Raw genomic sequence first — 19,778 nt, 5'->3', positions numbered from 1 at the left:
ATCCTTCCCCAACCCAAGGCAGTGCAACTTACAGGAACAAAAGTGTTCCCCTTCCTTCTTCTTAGGGGGTGGAGAGTAAAGAGTAAAAAGGACTCTGTCTTGTATCGTGGATACCCACTCAGTCACAGTAGGAGACGGTACTAGGCAGAAGCATTCAAGGCCCTAGCTCCGGATAACATTTCTAGACACACTCTGGGCCAAAAGGAAATCCATTGCTTTTATGAAACAACCCAGTTCTGGCAAGATTCATCACCTGCTGTCTAAAGAGCTCTTGGGCACTGAATAACCAGCAACAATCCCCGGGGAGTACACGATGGGCCTTGGGCCCTGAGACGTGCTGGCTTCAGATGTGACCCAGAAGATTCCCAGCAATGGTGGCTATTATAAAAGACTTCCATTTGAGAAAAGCAGAGGGAAAAGTAAAGGGGAATTTTTCTTGCTCTTTAGGTACCAGCTTGAACACAGTGGGGCAGAGCAATGAGCAGGCACTTGGGTTCCTTGAGTCCAGGCCTGGGCTCCTAGCATTTCTCAGCCTGTCCTGGGCCAGAAGGGAGCCTGCTACCTTGAAGGGTGAGTCCCAGGCTGTGCAACATTTACCACAAGCTGTCTGAAGAGCTCTTGGGCATTAAGTGAACATTATCAGTGGCCTGGCAGAACTCCACCATGGGCCAGTGGTGGTGATGTCCACCAGATGAAGCTCCTCTGCCTGTGAAAAGGGAAAGGAAGAGTGGGAAGGACTTTATATGTGGTCTGACTTTCACCTTAGCTGCAGTAGAATGGAACGTCAGGCAAATTTCTAAGACCTTTGACTCTAATCCCTGACTTTCAGAAACCATCTCTGGAGTCACTGAGAGCCTGGGGAATCTCACTGCCCTGGAGAAAAGAACACAAACCTGGCCTGCTGATTATGGAGGCCTAGAACTTTGAGTGAACATAGGTGGTAGCCAGGTGGCAGTTACAGCAGGCCTTGGGCAAGACCCAGTGCTGTGCTGGCTTCAGGTCTGATCCAACACAGTCCAGTGCTGCTGGCCACAGAAGTGCCTGCATAACCATACCCTCAGTTCCAGCTGGGTCAGTCCAGAAAGAGAAAGACTCTTTTTGTTTAGCAGAAAGTAAAGAATAACAGTCTCTTCCTGGTAATACAGAGAATTATTCCAGATCTTATTAAAGACCACCAAGGCAGGACCTCTACAAGTCTGCAAAAATCTCAGTGATATTGGGCTTGTGGCCCAAGTCCCTGTGAATAGCTGGAGAGCCTTCTCAAGAAGGATAGGAAAAAACAAGTCTGGACTTTGAAGACTACAATAAACACCTAACTGTTCCATGGCCAGACAGCAAAGAACACCTATAAGCATCAGGAATATCCAGGAAAATATGAGACTTCAACAAATGAAATAAATAAGTCACTGGGAACCAATCTTGGAGAAACAGAGACATGAGACCTTTCATACAGAGAACTCAAAATAGCTGTTTTGAGGAAACTCAAAGAAATTCCAGATAGCATAAGGAAGGAATTCAGAATCCAATCATATAAATTTAACAAAGAGATTGAAATAATTGAAAAGAATCAAGCAGAAATTCTAGAGTTGCAAAATGTAATTCACATGTTGAAGAATGAATCAGAGTAACTTAATAGCAGAATTAATCAAGCAGAAGAATTGGTGAGGTTAAAGACAGGCTATTTGAAAATACACCATCAGAAGAGACAAAAGAAAAAATAATAAAAAATGAAGTATGCCTATAAGATGTAAATAATAGCCTCAAAAGGGTATATCTAATAGATATTGGTCTTAAAGAGAGGCAGAGAAAGAGATACGGATAGAAAGTATATTCAAAGGGATAATATCCAAGAATTTCCCAACCCTAGAGGAAAACATCAACATTCAAATAAAAGAAGGTTATAGAACACTAAGCAGATTTAAACCAAAGACAACTACCTCAAAACATTTAATATCGAATTCCCAAAGGTCAAGGATGAAGAAGTTATCCTAAAAGCAGCAAGAGAAAAGAAACAAATAACATACATGTAAGTCCCACTACATCTGGCAGCAGACTTTTCAGTGAAAACCTTACAGGCCAAGAGAGAGTGGCATGACATATTTACAGTGCTGAATGAAAAATAAAATTATCATAGAATAGTATATCCAGCAAGACCATCCTTCAAATATGAAGGACAAGTAAACACTTTCCCAGACAAACAAAAGTTGAGGGATTTCATCAACACCAAACCTGTCCTACAAGAAATGTTAAAGAAAGTTCTTCATTCTAAAAGAAAAGCATGTTAATGAGTAAGAAAAAAACCATCTAAAGGTAAAAAACTCACTGGTAATAGTAAGCACACAGTAAAACGCAGAATACAATAACACTGCAATTGTGATGTGTAAAAGTCTTTCTAAGTAGAAACACTAAATAATGAAACACTCAAAAATAATAACTATGACAAATTTACAAGACATAGACAGTATACTATGACATAAAGGGAAACAAAAGAAAGTTAAAAAGCAGAGGAATAAAGCTAAGTGTAGAGGTTTTATTAATTTTCCTTTTGTGTGTTTGTTTATGCAATCAGTATTAAGTTGTCATCAATTTAAAATACTAGATTATAAGATATTTGCAAGCCTCACAATAACTTCAAATTGAAAATCACACAACAGATACCCTGAAAATACAAACCAAAAACTTAAATCATAATACCACAGAAAACTACCTTCATGGAAAGAAGACAGTAAAAAAGGAAGAAAAGACCACAAAACAATTAGAAAACAAATAACAAAATGGTAGGTGTAAGTCTCCCATCCAAGTATTAACCAAGCCTGACCCTGTTTAGCTTCAAAATCAGATGAGATTGGGGTGCATTCAGGGTCACATGGCTGTAGAGTTAAGTCTCTATTTATCAATAACAACCTTGAATGTAAATGGAATAAGCTTTCCGAACAAAAGACACAGAATGGCTGAATGGATAAAAAAATAAAACCCCATGATCTATTGCCTGTAAGAAACACACTCTTAAAAAGATACACGTAGACTGAAAATAAGGGATGGAAAAAGATATTACATGCCAATGGAAATTTTAAAAAAGCAAGCAGGAGTAGCTATATGTATATCTAACAAAATAGATTTCAAGACAAAAACCGTAAGAAGAGATAAACAAGGTCATTATATAATATTAAAGGAGTCAATCTAGCAACAGGATATAATATATGCACCTAATTCAAGAGTACCCAGATAGAAAAAGCATATGTTATTAGAGCTAAAGGAGAGATAGACCTCAATACAATCACAGCTGGAGACTTCAACACCCAACTTTTAGCACCGGACAGACCTCCCAGACAGAATATCAACAAAGAAACACTGGACTTAACCTGTGCTATAGGACAAATAGGCTTAATAGATATTTATAGAGCACTTTATCCAAAATCTGCAGAATACACATTCCTTGCTTCAGCCCATGGATCATTCTCAGGAACAGGCCATAAGTTAAGTCAGAAAACAAGTCTTTAAACATTCAAAAAATTGAAGTAATATCAAGCATCTTCTTTCATCACAATAGAATAAAACTACAAATCAATAACAGGAGGAATTTTGGAAACTATTCAAACACATGGAAATTAAATAATATGCTCCTGAATGACCAGTGCACCAATAAAGAAATTAAGAAGAAAATTGAAAGATATCTTGAGACAAATTACAATGGAAACACAATATACCAAAACATATGGGATACAGCAAAAGCAGTACTAAGATGAAAGTTTATAGCTCCAAGTGCCTATATCAAAAAGAATAAAAACTTCAGAGAAATGACTTAAGGATGCTTCTTACAGAACTAGAAAAGAAATAGCAAACTAAACCCAAAATTAGTAGAAAAAAAGGAATAATAAATATCAGAGAATATAAATGAAATTGAAATTAAGAAAAAAAATACAAAAGATCAATGAAACAAGAAGTTTGTTTTTTGAAAAGATATACAAAACTGACAAACCTCTGGCCTGACTAACAGAGAAGATCCAAATAAATACATTTAGAAATGGAAAAGAAGACATTACAGTTGAGATTGCAGAAATATCAAGGGTCATCAGTGGCTGTTATGAACAACTACATGCCAATAAATTGTAAAATCTAGAAGAAATGGACAAATTTCTGGACACATGCAACCTACCAAAATTGAACCATGAACAAATCCAAAAACTGAACATATCAATAATAAGTAATGAGATCAAAGCTGTAATAATAAAGTCTTGCAGTAAAAAAAAAAAAAAAAAAAAGTCCAGGATTGGATGACTTCGCTGTTGAATTCTACCAAACATTTAAAGAAGAACTAATACTCATACTCCTCAGACTATTCCAAAAAACTGAGGAAGAGGGAATACCTCCAAACTCATTCTACAAGGCTAGTATTACCCTGATACCAAGACCAGACAAAGAAACATTTAAAAAAAGAAAACTGCAGGCCAATATATCTGATGAATATTGAGACAAAAATCCCCAACAAAATATGAGCAAACTGAATTAAATGATACGTTAGAAAGGTAATTCATCATGACCATGTTGGATTTATCCCTGCAATGCAAGGATGGTTTGACATACACAAATCAATCAGTGTGATACATCATATCAACTAAAGGGTTAAACCATGCTAAAGGGTAAAAAACATATAATCAATTGATTCTGAAAAAGTATTTGATAAAATTCAACATACTTCATGATAAAAACTCTCAAAAAACTGCATATAGATGCAATATGCCTCCACATAATAAAAGCAATATTTGACAAATAGACATCTAGTATCATAGAAATGGGGAAGAATTGAAAGTGTTTCTACTAAGATCTGGAACATGACAAGGATGCCCACTTTCATAACTGTTATTCAACATAGTACCTAAAGATTCCACCCTAAAACTATTAGAATTGATACACAAATTCAATAAACTTGCAGGATACAAAATTTCATCGTCTCACTTATTTGTGGGATATAAAAATCAAAACAATTGAACACATGGAGATAAAGAGTAGAAGGATGGTTACCAGAGGCTGGTGTGGGTAGTGGTGGTTGAGAGGGAGTGCGGACAATGAGCACAAAAAATAGTTTGAAAGAATAAATAATATGTAGTATTTGATATCACAACAGGGTGACTAAAGTCAAACTAATTTAATTTTACATTTAAAAATAACTAAAAGGGCATAAATGGATGATTTGTAACATAAAAGATAAATGGTCAAGTGAACAGATACTCCATTTTCCATGGTGTGATTATTACTGACTGCATTCCTGCATCAAAATATCTCATGTACCCCATAAATACATAAACCTACTATGTACCCAAAAAATTAAAAATAAAAAAGTATGCAAAATGCATAAATAAATCAGTTTAACTACAGATAGGACATGGTGAAAAAAAGACGATTCATAAATGGGAAGAGAGAGCTGTAAATAAAATATACAGATTACAACCCAGAGGACAAAAATAAATGGAAAAAGCATTAAAAGAAAAAGTAAAGTTTACTACAACACGACATAGTGTAAAAAGCTATATACATCTTTATTTGGAGGTCTTAAGAAGGGAAAAAATGAAGGTCAAAGCTATATCTAAAGAGATAGTGACTAAAATTTTTCTAAAAGTAATGAAAGACAGGAAGCCATGCTTTAAAAATGGTCCAAATGTCAAACAGTAGAAATAAAAGGACACTATCTAGACACATAATTGGGTGACTGCTGATAATAAAAAAGTAAGAGAAAACATAAAAACAAGAAAAAGAAAACACACATTAACCTCAAAGAGCATCATCAGACTCACAGCTGACTTCTCCACAGAAATGGTGGAAGTTGAAAGTCAATTTAACAGCATTTTGAAAGTACTGAAATAAAATGAATTTTCAACCTAGAATACTCTAGCTAATGAAAGAAACTTTAAAAGTGAGGTTAAAACAAAAACATTTCAATCCCACAAAAATAAAAAATTCATTGTCAATATACACTGAAACGTATACTAAAGAGAATCTTGATCTGTCAAGATACATGTTGGTACTAGAAGGAATAGATGTCATCTAAAAACATATGATATCTGTAATTATAAAAAAAAGCTAAAATAGAAAATGAAACATACTAATCATTATTTCTGGAAAAATAAAAAATCATCTATCCAGCTCAGGCTCCCCACCCCTGCCCCCATGCACATGTGTTGGTACATAGAAATTATATATTTTAAAAGATAAACATACCATCCTCCAATTTATTTTAACTTATTTTAGGGTAAGAAGTAAAGACAAAAATAGCTCATCAAACATACGGATAAATATTTTGCATTGTTTTGTCTTACACTTATATTTCTGGCAACTAGCAAACACTTTCAAAATACCATGCTGCTAAGAGTTTAGAAAAATGAACTGAAAGTATTTATTGCATGAATTAAAATTAAAATGTTAAACTGTTTATAAAATGAACTATTAACTATGATTAACAACATCAGTAATATATCAAGTATTTTGCTATTTTAGACAGGACATTTGAAAATATTTGTATGGTGACTATTTTTAATATTTTTCCTTAGGATCATATTGGGCACTCATTTTGGTGTAAAACATTCAACCCCACCACCAACCATGTAATGATATTAACTTCATAATGCCCTAGAGAGAATAATAGATCATTTTTCTGAAGCACAATAGACTAAATTCAATGTGCCTTTTCCTGTACACAAAGGGACAATGTAATAACCTGAAATCTCCTTTCTTTAAATATTTTTGTTTAAGCCTTTCTTCATATAAAATTTTCTTAAATAGACTAGGAAGAAATGTCTATGTCCAACCTATGGAGAAGAAAGAAAACAGTAATGGGATTTCATCAGAAGGCATAATTTAATCAAGGTTGTAATTTCGTTTCACCATGAAAACATGATCTTACCACAATTTTATAAATGTTCATAAATATGCATGTTCACCATATGCACCACCTACATATGGAAGCACCCTGCTATGGCTGAGGCAGCAGGGAATGTGAATTCATATACGGCAGTTCCTCTGTCATAAGCCTCCAATCCATGAGGGAGTAGCCTTAGTCCCAGGTCCAATTAGACAATTGAAAATTTCCATTTGTAGGACTGATGGAGTGCTAGCAGAGTATAGTATTGAAGAAACAAAGGGTATGTGAAACCCTTTGAGCAGTCACTGTCTTCGGTTTACTTATATATCTATTTCATTATATTTAAAATAATCCAGATAAATTTCAGGCAGACGCTGAAACCCTTCTAAAATCAGTTGAATTCCAGTGTGTTTTATGAGTAGAGAGTCTCATTGATCACATTAAATATTTGACAATAATCCTTTTATATATCAAAGATGAAAAGATCTCATTTTGACTCTCAAAACCAGAAGCATTATAAGAAAGTAGATTATCTTTTTAAAAAACTTCATTTAGATACACTGAAATTAATTAGGTTATATGCTTCAGCTATACTAGGTTATTCAAAAATTGATCATTCCAAGTGCAGTGCTCAGTTTGTTTACTTTTTCTCAACTGGGTTGTATATTCATTTTGTAGATATTTACATTTTTAAAAAATCAAAGGCTAAAATGTTACAATTTAAAAACAGATCTTCTGTATTTGATGTTGGCAATAATTATTGCCATTAATTATTAATCTTTAAAAAGGTAATTTCCACTATTTAATTATGTACCATATTTCAATTACAGCAGTGCACTAACTGGTAAAAAATATGCTTAAGCAAGTTCTGCTTTAAGTTCTGGTTTTAGTGGTTCATTGCTAAATACAATAGAATGCAAAGCAGTTCTTATTCTTCAGGTTAAAATTGTTGACATTTTTATTTGATGGAAAAATATTTATCATAAACACTACTATAATGAAATGTTATTTATTAAAGCTTCTTTTATTCACAAAAGGGCAAAATCATTTACTGGTTCACTTTGTTCCAAGAACGTGCTGGAGTGCTAAATGAAAATGTGCAGTTCAGCTCCAAGTAGCTTGCACATTACAAATCAAAATGTTAAGCTGTGAGGTTAAAATGAACCAGATAAGCAAATAACACTTTCCCTGATGCCAACATCTCTTTTTATACAGCACATGCAGAGGGACATATCTTTAAATGTTCTTTCTCCTTTATTTTAGAGGCTCTCAGATGCTTAGACGTAGGCACTCTAATTATTTTGCATGATAACCCTCAGAAAGGAAAAAATTCTGGCACTGTTGGTAGTCCTAGGAATGCAGGTTCCAATAATGATTTTTGTAAAAAAGATGATTGTATCTAGTCTAGTCCCTTTTTTGTTTTCAAGATTAAAGGCCATGAGAAAGGTAGTCTATTTCTAGGTTTTCAATAGACTTAGCAGTAGACAGAGGAGCCCATGAGAAAATACTAACAAGGGGCCCTGAGAACTCCTAGATTTCTCTAAAATTGATCTGACCTTATAGAATCTCTTAAGCCAAGGTCTCTACTGTCTCAAGAGAAAGGGGTAGGGTGGTGAGAATCCAGGTCATTATATCCCTCACTACAAAAGGTTTGCTTCATTGGTTCCATGTGGGATAGGGCAACATGTCCTAGGGTAACACCAAAAATCCAACCAGACTTTGGAAAACAACTTACCTCTTAAAATACATAGCCTGTGAATGGTAATTTGGTAATATCTATGTATAAAAGGAAAACACTGTTTTTAATAGTGTCAATAATGCTATTTAAATTTAACAACGGATTTACAGTCAAAAAACTTAAGTCCTACTCTTATAGAAAACAATAATTAGTGGCAAAAAGGATGTATTTAGATTTATTCCACCATGATCCAAAGTTTTTGTTTTGTTCTGTTTTATCTTTTAAATGTCAAGTATGGACTCTACTCATTGTAATATAATTTATGTTATTTATTTAGTGAGTTCACAGTTGTTATGGGAAAGGATCAAGAGAAAATAAGGTTGCCAAATATGTTTTAGATAATATAGAATGCTGGAGTATGACAAGAGGCTTATAAACAAACTTTTCTTAAAATATTAAAGAAAAAGGAAAATATGTCTTATTCGTCTCTGTATCCTCAGCATCCAGCAGAGTGACTGTTAAGGCCTCAGTAAAGTGTGTGCTTCTGTGTGTGTATGTGTGCATGTGTGTAGACAGAGAAATGCACAGTCATGCATCAAATAACAACATTTTGGTGAACAAAGAACTGTGTATATGATGGTGGGCCCTTAAGATTATAACACTGCATTTCTACTGTACTTTTTCTATGTTTAAATACACAAATATCTACCATTGTATATTTACAATTGCCCACAGTATTCACTACAGTAGCATGCTACACAGGTTTGTAGCCTAGGAGAAATAGGCTATTCCATATAGCCTAGGTATGTAGTAAGCTCTGCCATCTAGGTTTGTGTAAGTACACTCCGTGATGTTCATGCAATGATGAAATTGCCTAATGATGCCTTTCTCAGGACATATTTGATGTATGACTGTATGATCATATAGAAAGATTTAGGAGGCCTACTTAGAAACATACTTATAGATAAGATTGCTTCCAAGTCATTCATTGCAAATCTAACCATTTTGTAGGGACACTGATATATTCACAAACAAATCCTGTGGTCCTTTATGGGTTACTCTATACTATTCAATAATAATTTGTGTTTCACACTCAGAAGCATATATATGTATGTTGTATACACATATAAATGATATTCCTGTACATATTGGGCTCTAGATAAAATTAAAGAAGACCCAACTCTGCTTGTCAAACTGCAAGTACCACAAAGGAATATTCATTTAAAGTGAGACCTCAATGTGATTCAGGGCGTGCAGCTTCACTCTACCTTAGAATGAAAGGGATCTTTACATAAAAAGATACTCATGCTGTCATAAATGGCGAAGATGATTGTACATAAATCATGATAGATTCTCTGTTATTCACTTCATGTACACTATGTCTGTTGTGTCATCCCTCCATTGTATTTTTAGGGGTCCATATTGGTGTATGATCAGCTACTTGAATGAACAGTGTATTAAATTAAAGAGGTTGAGCATAGCAACTGATAACAGACCAATTCAATCATTTATGCATTCATTTATTTCACTCATCTATTCAAAAAGCACGTAGTCAGTGCTATTATACTACTTCTGTGAAAATAAAAGTTACAATGTATTATGAACTATGATCCTGGTATGCAAATTGTGTTATTTCTCCACTATCATTTAGAGATGAAATGCGTTAAAAATATAGCAGAGTATCTGAACACTTTTCATAATCTTGATTTGTAAAAACTCTATTGTCAATGAAGTAGAATGAAAAAATTTTTTTAAAAATCCCTCATGCCACACACAATGGGACATCATGTACTGTCAAGTCTTTGAAATGCATTCTCAACTTACTTTCCAAATATCCTCACTCCAAAGAAGTCTCTGGCTTTCTTTAGTTCAGTCAGCATTCCTGAGAAATACTTGTATCTGTCCTCTTTCAACTCTAACTACTCCTCTCATAGTGTAATGGAACAAAAGCCCTTCTTTAAGAATTCTGGCACGGTACCACTTAAACTGAAACACATTAATAACTGGTTATATAAATCCTATAAAAATGAGCGTTATAGAGTGAGTAGTTGACCGAAAGTTAAGTTTATTGAATAATGGTGAGTAAATTATTTTTGTAACATAAGAAATAATATGGTACTCATTATATTGTATAAGTGCGACATTATCACGACTGGCATCATTATATAAATATATGCTAAAAATTTAGCCAAGTACAATATTATAAAAGTATAAATACATTAATTATGTCAATTATGAAGCATAGTATTTATGGCACTCTAATTCAGTTACAAACTCACACAGTTTTGAAAATCCTCTGGTTTCCTTAAAAAAGTTTACTGTTGGTAGAGGAGACAGACCTCTACCAACCTGCAAGACAGAATATAGCAAGCTGTTTGCTTGTATTTATACCTGGGACATCTGGAGAAATGAAGGAAACTTTAAAGGAGACGGTCATACTGGATTTAACTAGGCACTAACCAGGCTTTAGTGTCTGAAGAACATTTTTACAGAAACAAAAAGGTAGAAGTTATTCTAGACAGAGGGAACTTTGCCAGAAAATGTAACATAAATGAAAAGCGTATGCATGTGCCTTTCATCTGTTGATTCAATTATTCATTTAGTAATATTCAACAAATATCTACTGAATGGATAATATTTAAGTGATAATTTTTGTAATGGTATTACATTTTGTAAAGAAATTATTCCTTCAACCTCAATGTCAATAGGTTTTGGACACAATCCTGTCAGCGCAAATGCATATATATGCTTAGTAAGTATCATGACAAATTTGTTAAGATTTGGCACCAGCTAATCGACGTCTTTTGGGATGCATGAATGAGAGCTCCTCTCAAATACCAAGGGACACTACAATAATTAGAAAATTAAAATTTCAGGTAAAACTAAAACAAATACACTTGTCTAGAAATTTTACATAACATTGATAAGATGTAGTATAAACCTAACATGTCTTAGCATGACCTTTTTTTAATAAAGACATTTTATTACCAGCTTACAAATGTTCAAAAGTTTGGAATGATAACTTTTTGTTTATAAATTATAAGCTCATGAATAGTTCTAAAAAAATATAATCTTGAACTTTGTTCATAAAAACAAACTTTTTTTTCTTTTTACATGTACTAGATGTATATTTAAGAATAAGAAAGGAAGTCATTTTGAGATCATCCTGCTTAAGACAAGTAGCTTACCTCTTGCTCTGCTTCAAAACTGATAGAATTTTAACAGACTACTGTTTCAAATTCAATCCCCATTATGGGGACAGTTGTTTATGTTCCGATGCTATATTTTTAAAATTCAAGAAATAAATAACCGAAAAAAATGAATTTATGAAACTTATTAAAAGATTATTGATTGTATCTTAGAAACCACAGGAATTAAGTAAAAAGAGTGTAGACTTTACTCTCAGGTAGATGTACTCTCACCTGATAGTGAAGGGATTTGATATACTTCAAATCCTGCCTTCCCACAAAGCAGTTTTGTGATTTTCATAAATTTCATCTTTCTCGGATTGTTAAAATGTGATAATACTTCAGTTTCAAGGTAGATGTTAAGATAACAATGAAAAATAGCTTTCTTTTTCAAAGTTTCTTGCGTAGCGCCAAGTGTACATTAAATTCTCATAAATATTGGCCCATTTTCTCTCTTTTCTTTTTTCACAATAGGTCCTGTTTCAGGTAAATTTCAACTCTTGATAGTATTTGTTTGACATAAAAAGTCATGGTGACTTTTTCGACATATTTCAAAATCTAACAGCAAACTACAGACAGAATATAATTAATGAGTATCTGATTCGTTTCATTTCACTGTCATTTCTCAAAAAGAATGCAGTGTGCTAAATAAAGCTATCAAGGCATAGTTTTAAATTAATGTTTTAATTAACATCTCTAATTTTATATGTAACACTGTGTCCATGTGTCATCTAGTGTCTCTCAAGAAGTCATTATGACACTGCTGTATTTCTAAAAAGACAGATAAAACATACATTAATATTAATAGGATATTACATACAGTTTAGTTACAATAGTAGATCAAGTTCTGAAACTATTTTTTTCTTATCCTATTAAAATTAAACAACTTTCAGGAGGGTCATTTAGATTTTTTAAACATTTAGATACATCACTTAATTTGCTAAATAGTTCATGAAACTACATGGTTTTGAATTAATACATTTTCAATGCACTTGCCTTTAATTTTCAGTTTCCCAAATAAACAGTGTCTTTCCCTAAATGTATTTTTTGCATCATAAAGTTATTTCGGTAATACTAATGTTCTCAAAAATTAGGTCTATATTTGTGCTGATTAAAAAGACACAGTCATATTATATTCCCAATCAAAATATTCTCAAATCTCTTAAAATATTGAGGTGTCAATGCCTCTGGAAGGGTTAGAAATAGAAAACATGAGGAGTAAGATAGTTCTAAATCAACTATTCATTATAACTAGATAGAAACAAATTCCCAATTAAATTTGGGTTGAATCGAACCAGTTTTAATATTTTTTTGGGGGGGGGAGTATAGGGTATAATTAGGTGAAAAGGCAAAGTTTTTATTTTGAGCTGTCTCCTCTCAAACTCATTTTTAATGAGAACCAAATAATCATGGTCTGGTTTCCATAGGCATTAAAGAGGTCAATAACACTGGTTTCAAATGAGTCCAGACAATCCAATTTCTAAAGTCAAAGTGCACATTAGAATTTGATTTCATAAACTATATGGCAATGATGGTTTTGGAAAAATGAAAATTTAATAGTTTATTGTATTTTCCCTTTACCTGACATTATTTTCAAAAATACAACCATCATATTTTCATAAAATAGTCAGTTCCTAATTTTATAGTTCTAGCTACTGCTTAGTATTTCTCATAAATCTATCTTTACTTATATATCTATATTAACTTCAAGCACTGATAGTTACAATATTTACTATTGAACCAATGTGTGCATATTTTTATTTTTCTTCCAATCCATGCATAGATCAGAAAAGAGAAATTATTTCAGTTTTCAGCTGCTAAATATAATGCTGATTATCTGAGCTGCCATAAATAATCCTGGCAATTAAACATACAGGTATAAAAATATAACAGACTATTTCAAAAAATATACATTTAAAAGTATTTTTAATTCAGTGGGGTTAAAATCAGTGCATCTTAAAGGGGGTTATTATATTTCAATACAAATGTAATTATGTTTTTCACAGGGTACGCTGATAGCATTTGACTAGATGATCAGATATGTTTATTACCTTGAAATCATAAAAGAAAAATTAAAAATAATGATTGTCATCATTTCTATCTTTCATCTACAGTTAGGAAACAGCAATTTTTCTAAGCTTAGTTATTACAGTGAAGTTTTTAATAACATCTAGTTCACAAACGTATTGATAGATACAGCCATCCAAATATTGAAAAATAGCCAATCTAACTTCCAGATTCCTTACCAATTAAAATGATGTAATAGTTTATAGACATAAGTTGTTATTTTTTAGTATTTATTTATTTGGTTTCCTAAATGAGGATGTTGAAACAGGTAACTTTTTAGTCCTATAGATGGCTGTAGTTCTCCATGGAGCGTAAGTTAGAAAGTTAGTTTGAAATGTGTGTATAGAATAAGACATTAAAATTTCCTCTAATGAGAAAGAATAAAATGATTGCTTCTGTTACTTCTTCTTAATACAAAGTATGAATTGATTAAGGTTATTTTATATGAAAAGTTATTTGGCCTCTTACTGGTTGAATAACTAAAATAGCTATAAAATTCATATAGAACTTTAACTCTGTCATGGCCTTATTTATACATTTTTATCTTGACCTTTTGGAAATAAATGCAACAGAAAAATAAATTATATAACAATTACAAGATTTTAAAGATTATAAGTAATGAAAATCTAGTCCAACTCATATATCTTTCAGAATGACCAGTAAGCAAGTAAATTGAAATTGATCTTATTGCTTTTTTTTCCCCTTAAACATTTAAGGAGGATATTTTATGGACAATAGTGTCCAGGTGAATAAAAGTAGGCGTTATAAATGTAATTTTAAATAGCAAACCCAACACAATGATGAAGATTTCAACATTTTAACATCTCCGCCCACTCTTACTCTCAATGTCTAATTTAGAGTTTTACCAAAAAAAACCCCCAAAACCAAAAATACCCTCCAGTAAACCTTTTTGTTAAAGAATTGGTAATATTCTTGATGTTGTGATTATGTACTATGAAAGGAAAGGCAGAAATTATATGAGCCCTGAGAGGCAGTATTTTATTAAAACTGAAAAAGTTTTACAAGTCTGTCTTTTTTTTTTTTTTTTAATTAAACAACTAAAGCTTCCTTCTGTCTCCTCCTACTCCTTTGGCTTGGTGCTTACTCCTTAAGCAACTTGCTGCATTTTATAGCTATGGAATTTCACTGGGAAGGACCTCCCTAAGAAGCCATGTGAACAGGGATACACCATAGTGGATACACCATAGTGAATGCAGACAGACAAGATAAGAGAACCCTTTCCTCAGCTCTCCTAAACCCTCGATGCCTTTCCAGTATACTCTTGTCTCTAGTCACAAAAGGCAGCTGAGTTCACAGCTGGAACAACAAGTTGTGCAGTGAATCCCAGTGATTTCACCAAGTAGCAAACCGGGTCATGGGCTTCATTGGCTTCATTGGAATCTCGGTTGCCAGGCGAACTAGGAATCACTAGCCTGGGTTGGGCAACACGGATAAAAGTGTTTCTGTTTCTTGACAGAGAATGAAAATGACGCAGAATGTAATCGATCGGTAGAATATTGATCACTTTACTTCCTTCGTGCCCCCACTTTAAGTGCCGGAGAGCTAAGGCCTCACTTATATGCACCCAGGTGCCCCCGAGATCTCCATTTTCCCCAAATGCATAAAAGGCTAACAGCGGTCACATTCCCCAGCACCACGGCGTGGCTACAGCGCCTTTGTTTACCATATAAGTCACACCAGGGGTTCACTCCTCGCCCTCTCCCCTGCTTTAAAGCCGAGTGCAGTGGAAGACGGAGAAGCACCCCCAAACTCCTGCTCAGCCCGAGTCAAGCACCAAAAGCTTCACAGATTTTTTTTCCTGAGCCTTGAAGAGAAACCATACAGCCAGAACCTTTTGAACTCGTAACCCCCCAGGGATGTCCGCCTCCCAGAAGAGAGCCGGCTTCCCAGGCAGCTTAGGAAACTTAACCGAGATCCCAGAAAGAAGGCGAGGTGTAGCTCCGGGCGAACGGAGCTCCGAGGCGACATCCTCTTTACCTGCAAAGTTGCAATCTTCAGGCTGAAGTGATGGGATCCGGGGACGGACGGCGCGGGTGCCGTGCGGGGTGAGAGCACGCCCGGCAAATTCCGATGGAATTCCCTTAGTCGCTGCCGAGTTTTGGAGCATTCCAAGGAAAAGGAACGAAGCTGGAGCCCACGCAGCTGGCACCGAACTGGGCGGAGTGAGGATGCTCTGAAAGCGAAGCCATGGGAGGCGGGGGAGGGGCGGCCCGGGAGGGGGAGGTAAGCGCCAGGGGAGGAGAACCTCTCCCACCCCCGCCCTCACCGATCCCTCTGGATAAAGTTAAGAGTTCCCACGGCTGATAGCGGATGAGCCCAGAGAAAGGCACCCCGCCTTCCGTCCCTGGCGGCTGCCCTGCTCGGGGTCCGCACAGACCGCGCTGGAAAGGGATAGTCCGGGAAGATGCGCGTCCCACGCACCACCCTGCTTGGAGGTGGAGGAGACCCGCGCGCTGGCAGGAGCTGATGCTCCGTCCCCAACTCGTCCCCCTCGAATAACCTCCACCCACCGGGGCCAACTGCTTGAGGTCAGCCAGTGGGCAGGGGAGCTCACTACCAGCCAGCCGTCATCCAGCCAGGTCGGTGGCGAGAATCTACCCTGTGGCCCTGGATGCAAGCCAGACACACCTCCAGTCTTAGGGCAGTCTCTGCAGGCGTGTTGGACTTCAGTGCGCTCTGACACCTAGCTTTTGAATGCCGTGCTCCTAGCCCGGTCAACAAGCACCCATGCGGCCCGCCGCCCGACTGCAAGAAAGTAGCCCCCTGCAACTCTCAAAGCTTCTCCCACTCCCGCTTCTCTGGGCGCCTGGCACCCCCTCTCCTGTCCTCAAGGTGTCAGACTTCCCTTGCAAGAGCTGGAGGATGAGGCTTGCCACTAGTGTCAACAATCGAAACAGTCGCAATGAATAAATGATGAGCCACAGCGTTCCAACCACCCCCCACCCAGTTTGGTGTTTCCAAAAGACACAGGAAATCAGCAAGTTTCCACCAAATATACCAAAACCCTAAGACGCGAGCCAGCCTAAGGGTGCAAGGTTCTGCGGCCGCAGGTAGTGTGTGTGTGTGCGAGTGTGTGTGTGTTACTGGTACCAGCTTACTGAGAGTGAGATTTCAAGATAAAGGTTATCTCTTGTGCAATCTCTTTAGTGTTCACATATGAAAATAAGATTGAAGTACAGAGAGGAATACACACACAGAAACCACACATACACGCTATTGGCAAAGTTGGCAGTAACACTTGCTGTAACTGCAACACGGTGATTCCCAGCTTGTCACTCAGAAAGGCTTCATTGGTTGTGACCCAATGACCCAGAGAAAGACAGAGTTCATGTGTAAGATAGAGAGTGGAGCCCCTGAGGAATCCTAGCTGGCAACTATACCCTCCTGGAGACTGTTTCTACCGGATTTCTGTTGTTTTCTGAAAGCCCTGAGATTAGCTGCTGGTCTCTGATTGTATTCCAGCAGATGCCTGATTCAGCTTCCAATTTACGCAAAAGCTTAGGAGCCACCGTTTTCTCCTGTCGCAACCACGTTGTTACACCTGGGAAGCTGTGATGTGCCGACTGCAAGGAGGACCAGTTTCTTCCCGTGGAATATTCCCAAGGAATATAAACCAACAAACTGGCATCCATATTCAGACTCTAAAGCACAAAATTAAAGAATTTCCTTTTTTATCTTCCCCTACCCACTTCAGAGTTCACATGAGTTGAGGTTTTTGTAAGTAGTTTTCACATGAGTAAAGAGGATATTACCAGAGATCACTCTGGGGTAACTGTGCATGCTGCTTTTTTTTTTTTTTTTTTTTTTTTTAAGTCACTTTTCTCATTAATTTATCTTTCTCCCTGCCTAACTGCTCCTCTCTGGGTTTATTCCCAGCTCAGCTAGACCCCTATTCTAAATTTCTGAGAGCACTACCTCTAGTCCTTCCCAAAATACTAAGGTACATTGAGATAAGCCTGGTTTCTACCATGCGTCTGCAGTAAACAAAAGAGAGAACGACAAAAAGGTTTTTTGCCTTCCCTGAATCTCTTTTTACTCTTTACTTCAAGAAGAATACATTGACATGTTTAAACAGTTCTTTACTTTCCTTAACATTAGATGATGGCTTTTAAAAATATGCAAAATGTATCTCTCACTAGATAAGGTAATAACATTATAATAAATTCAAGTCCACTTTCTAACAAGGGAGAGGAGATGATAAACATATATCTGGAAATCTATTTTATTTAATGTAACTGTAAGTATTTTTGTGACATTTATTGACAATGTTTCTTCTCAGCCTAAAAAACAAAATTCTACATACTGTGTTTGAGTTTATATCTTTGAGATAAACCCCTGGTAGATAGAATTCCACATACTGTGATAAGTATAGGTCTTTATAATGCATATTAAAATACATGCAAGAGAAAAGCTGATCAGTGACAAACTTGTCCATTGTTTAGAAGTGATGAACTTTACTTTGCATCCTTAGCATCTGTACCAAGTTAAATGCTCCTACCCCTCTAAGGATTTGTTCTTTATAGCAAATGTTATCTCTGTCATGATGTCAGCAAAGAGATATTTTACCATTTTTTTTTCTAATTTATTTTTCCCCATAAAAAGGTGCCTATGAAACTGCAATAAATACATAACAGAAAAGAACACCAAGGAGAACATTATATATGTCAGCCATCTGAGCAGGCTGTATTCCCACAGAAAGAAGAATTTGTATTGATCACTGAGACTCCTTTTCAACAGTTTCATGTGATTATTGATTACTGGTTTCCTGACTCCTACAAAATGATTAGCAATTACAGGAAAATTATTTGAAATCTGTTTAAACAATCTGGTGAATTGCATATACTACAGTCATTAGCAATCCAAAGAGTTTATTTTTAACAATTTAAACATATGAGTTTGGCAGCATTCCACAAGTCTGCACTGCACATAAAATGCAATTCATTGAAGTCAAAGAAATTTACAATAAAATGTTATATGCTATCTAGAATTTATTTTTAGTACCTTGTTAAACAAAACAAGAAAGCACTCTTGTTTCCGAATTAGCAAGAGACAAATGACCCAAGGAATGATAGCAGTAAAACAGTTTTGTGTAATGTCTATTTATAGCTAAAGTATATTGTAGAATTGGGATCACAATTGTTTTAGGAATACAATTTTCAATTTACTTCTAAAGATTATTGTTCTGTTTAGGAATTGATAATGTAACATGTATGAAGCACTTTGTTTCAAAGCTGTTGTACCTCAGACATAGAGACAAAGTCACAGAGACAAGTATTTGGAGAATTTATTCATGCACGTGTGTCACCATCAGCATTTTTATGTGCCAGTAATGCATCTGTGTATGATGCTATCGTGAAGTATATGATAATGGCCTTTCTGATGCTAAGATAAATTAAGAAATAGGTTAGCATTGTCTTTGATGCCCATGTAACCTGTCTTCCACCTTTGTGACCAAGACTTTACCTCCTCCTGCACAAGGGCTTGCCCAAAGTCACTGAAGGGTCTCTACCTCAGCTTAACTTTTGGATCTGGCTCCTGCCCCAGGTTTTAGAATCCACTTTTTGTCATCAATGTAATGAGGCTCCAATCTAACCTCTATGACGGTGCTATACACACAACTTTTACCTGCCTCTTTTTTGAAAAATTTAACATTTTCTAAGTTATCAGAATTTTATTCAAAAATGTTAATTTTAATGAATCACTACATTTTTCTATGAAATACTTCAGTATTTTTCAAGTCTTAAAAATGTAATTGTTTTTATACTGTTACTCCCTACTGGTTTACTTTTGTTGAAAGCCGTTACACAAGTATGTTTATATCTCTGATTATGTCCTCAAAATAGATTCCTAGTAACACAGCCATGTGTCATGATGCAGGGATATTTTAAAGTACATGCTGTATGTCATAAGGGAGCTTGTTGCAATGAACCCTCATCAACATGGGACGTCCTTAAGGTCCTTTTTCTTC

The 19,778-nt window shown here is 35.5% G+C and overlaps 1 protein-coding gene across 4 annotated transcripts in view; it reads right to left on the bottom strand.

Annotated features, from left to right (window-relative positions):
* The window catches only part of LOC105486048 (transient receptor potential cation channel subfamily C member 4), a 225,385-nt gene extending 208,858 nt beyond the window's left edge, over window positions 1-16,527 (bottom strand). For 3 of the 4 annotated variants that reach the window (XM_011748736.3, XM_011748735.3, XM_011748738.3), the window contains exon 1: window positions 15,788-16,027. The gene's annotated coding sequence lies outside the window, so the exon portion shown is untranslated. Of the gene's footprint in view, window positions 1-15,787; window positions 16,028-16,438 lie in introns of those variants that run through there. The other variant, XM_071081461.1, reaches the window with a different exon arrangement.
* Between the last annotated feature and the right edge of the window lie 3,251 nt (window positions 16,528-19,778).

This window comes from Macaca nemestrina, chromosome 16 (assembly GCF_043159975.1).
Source record: "Macaca nemestrina isolate mMacNem1 chromosome 16, mMacNem.hap1, whole genome shotgun sequence".
Taxonomy (NCBI): Eukaryota; Metazoa; Chordata; class Mammalia; order Primates; family Cercopithecidae; genus Macaca; species Macaca nemestrina.
Note: the sequence above shows the minus strand (reverse complement) of the source record. Positions and strands in the feature narration are given on the sequence as shown.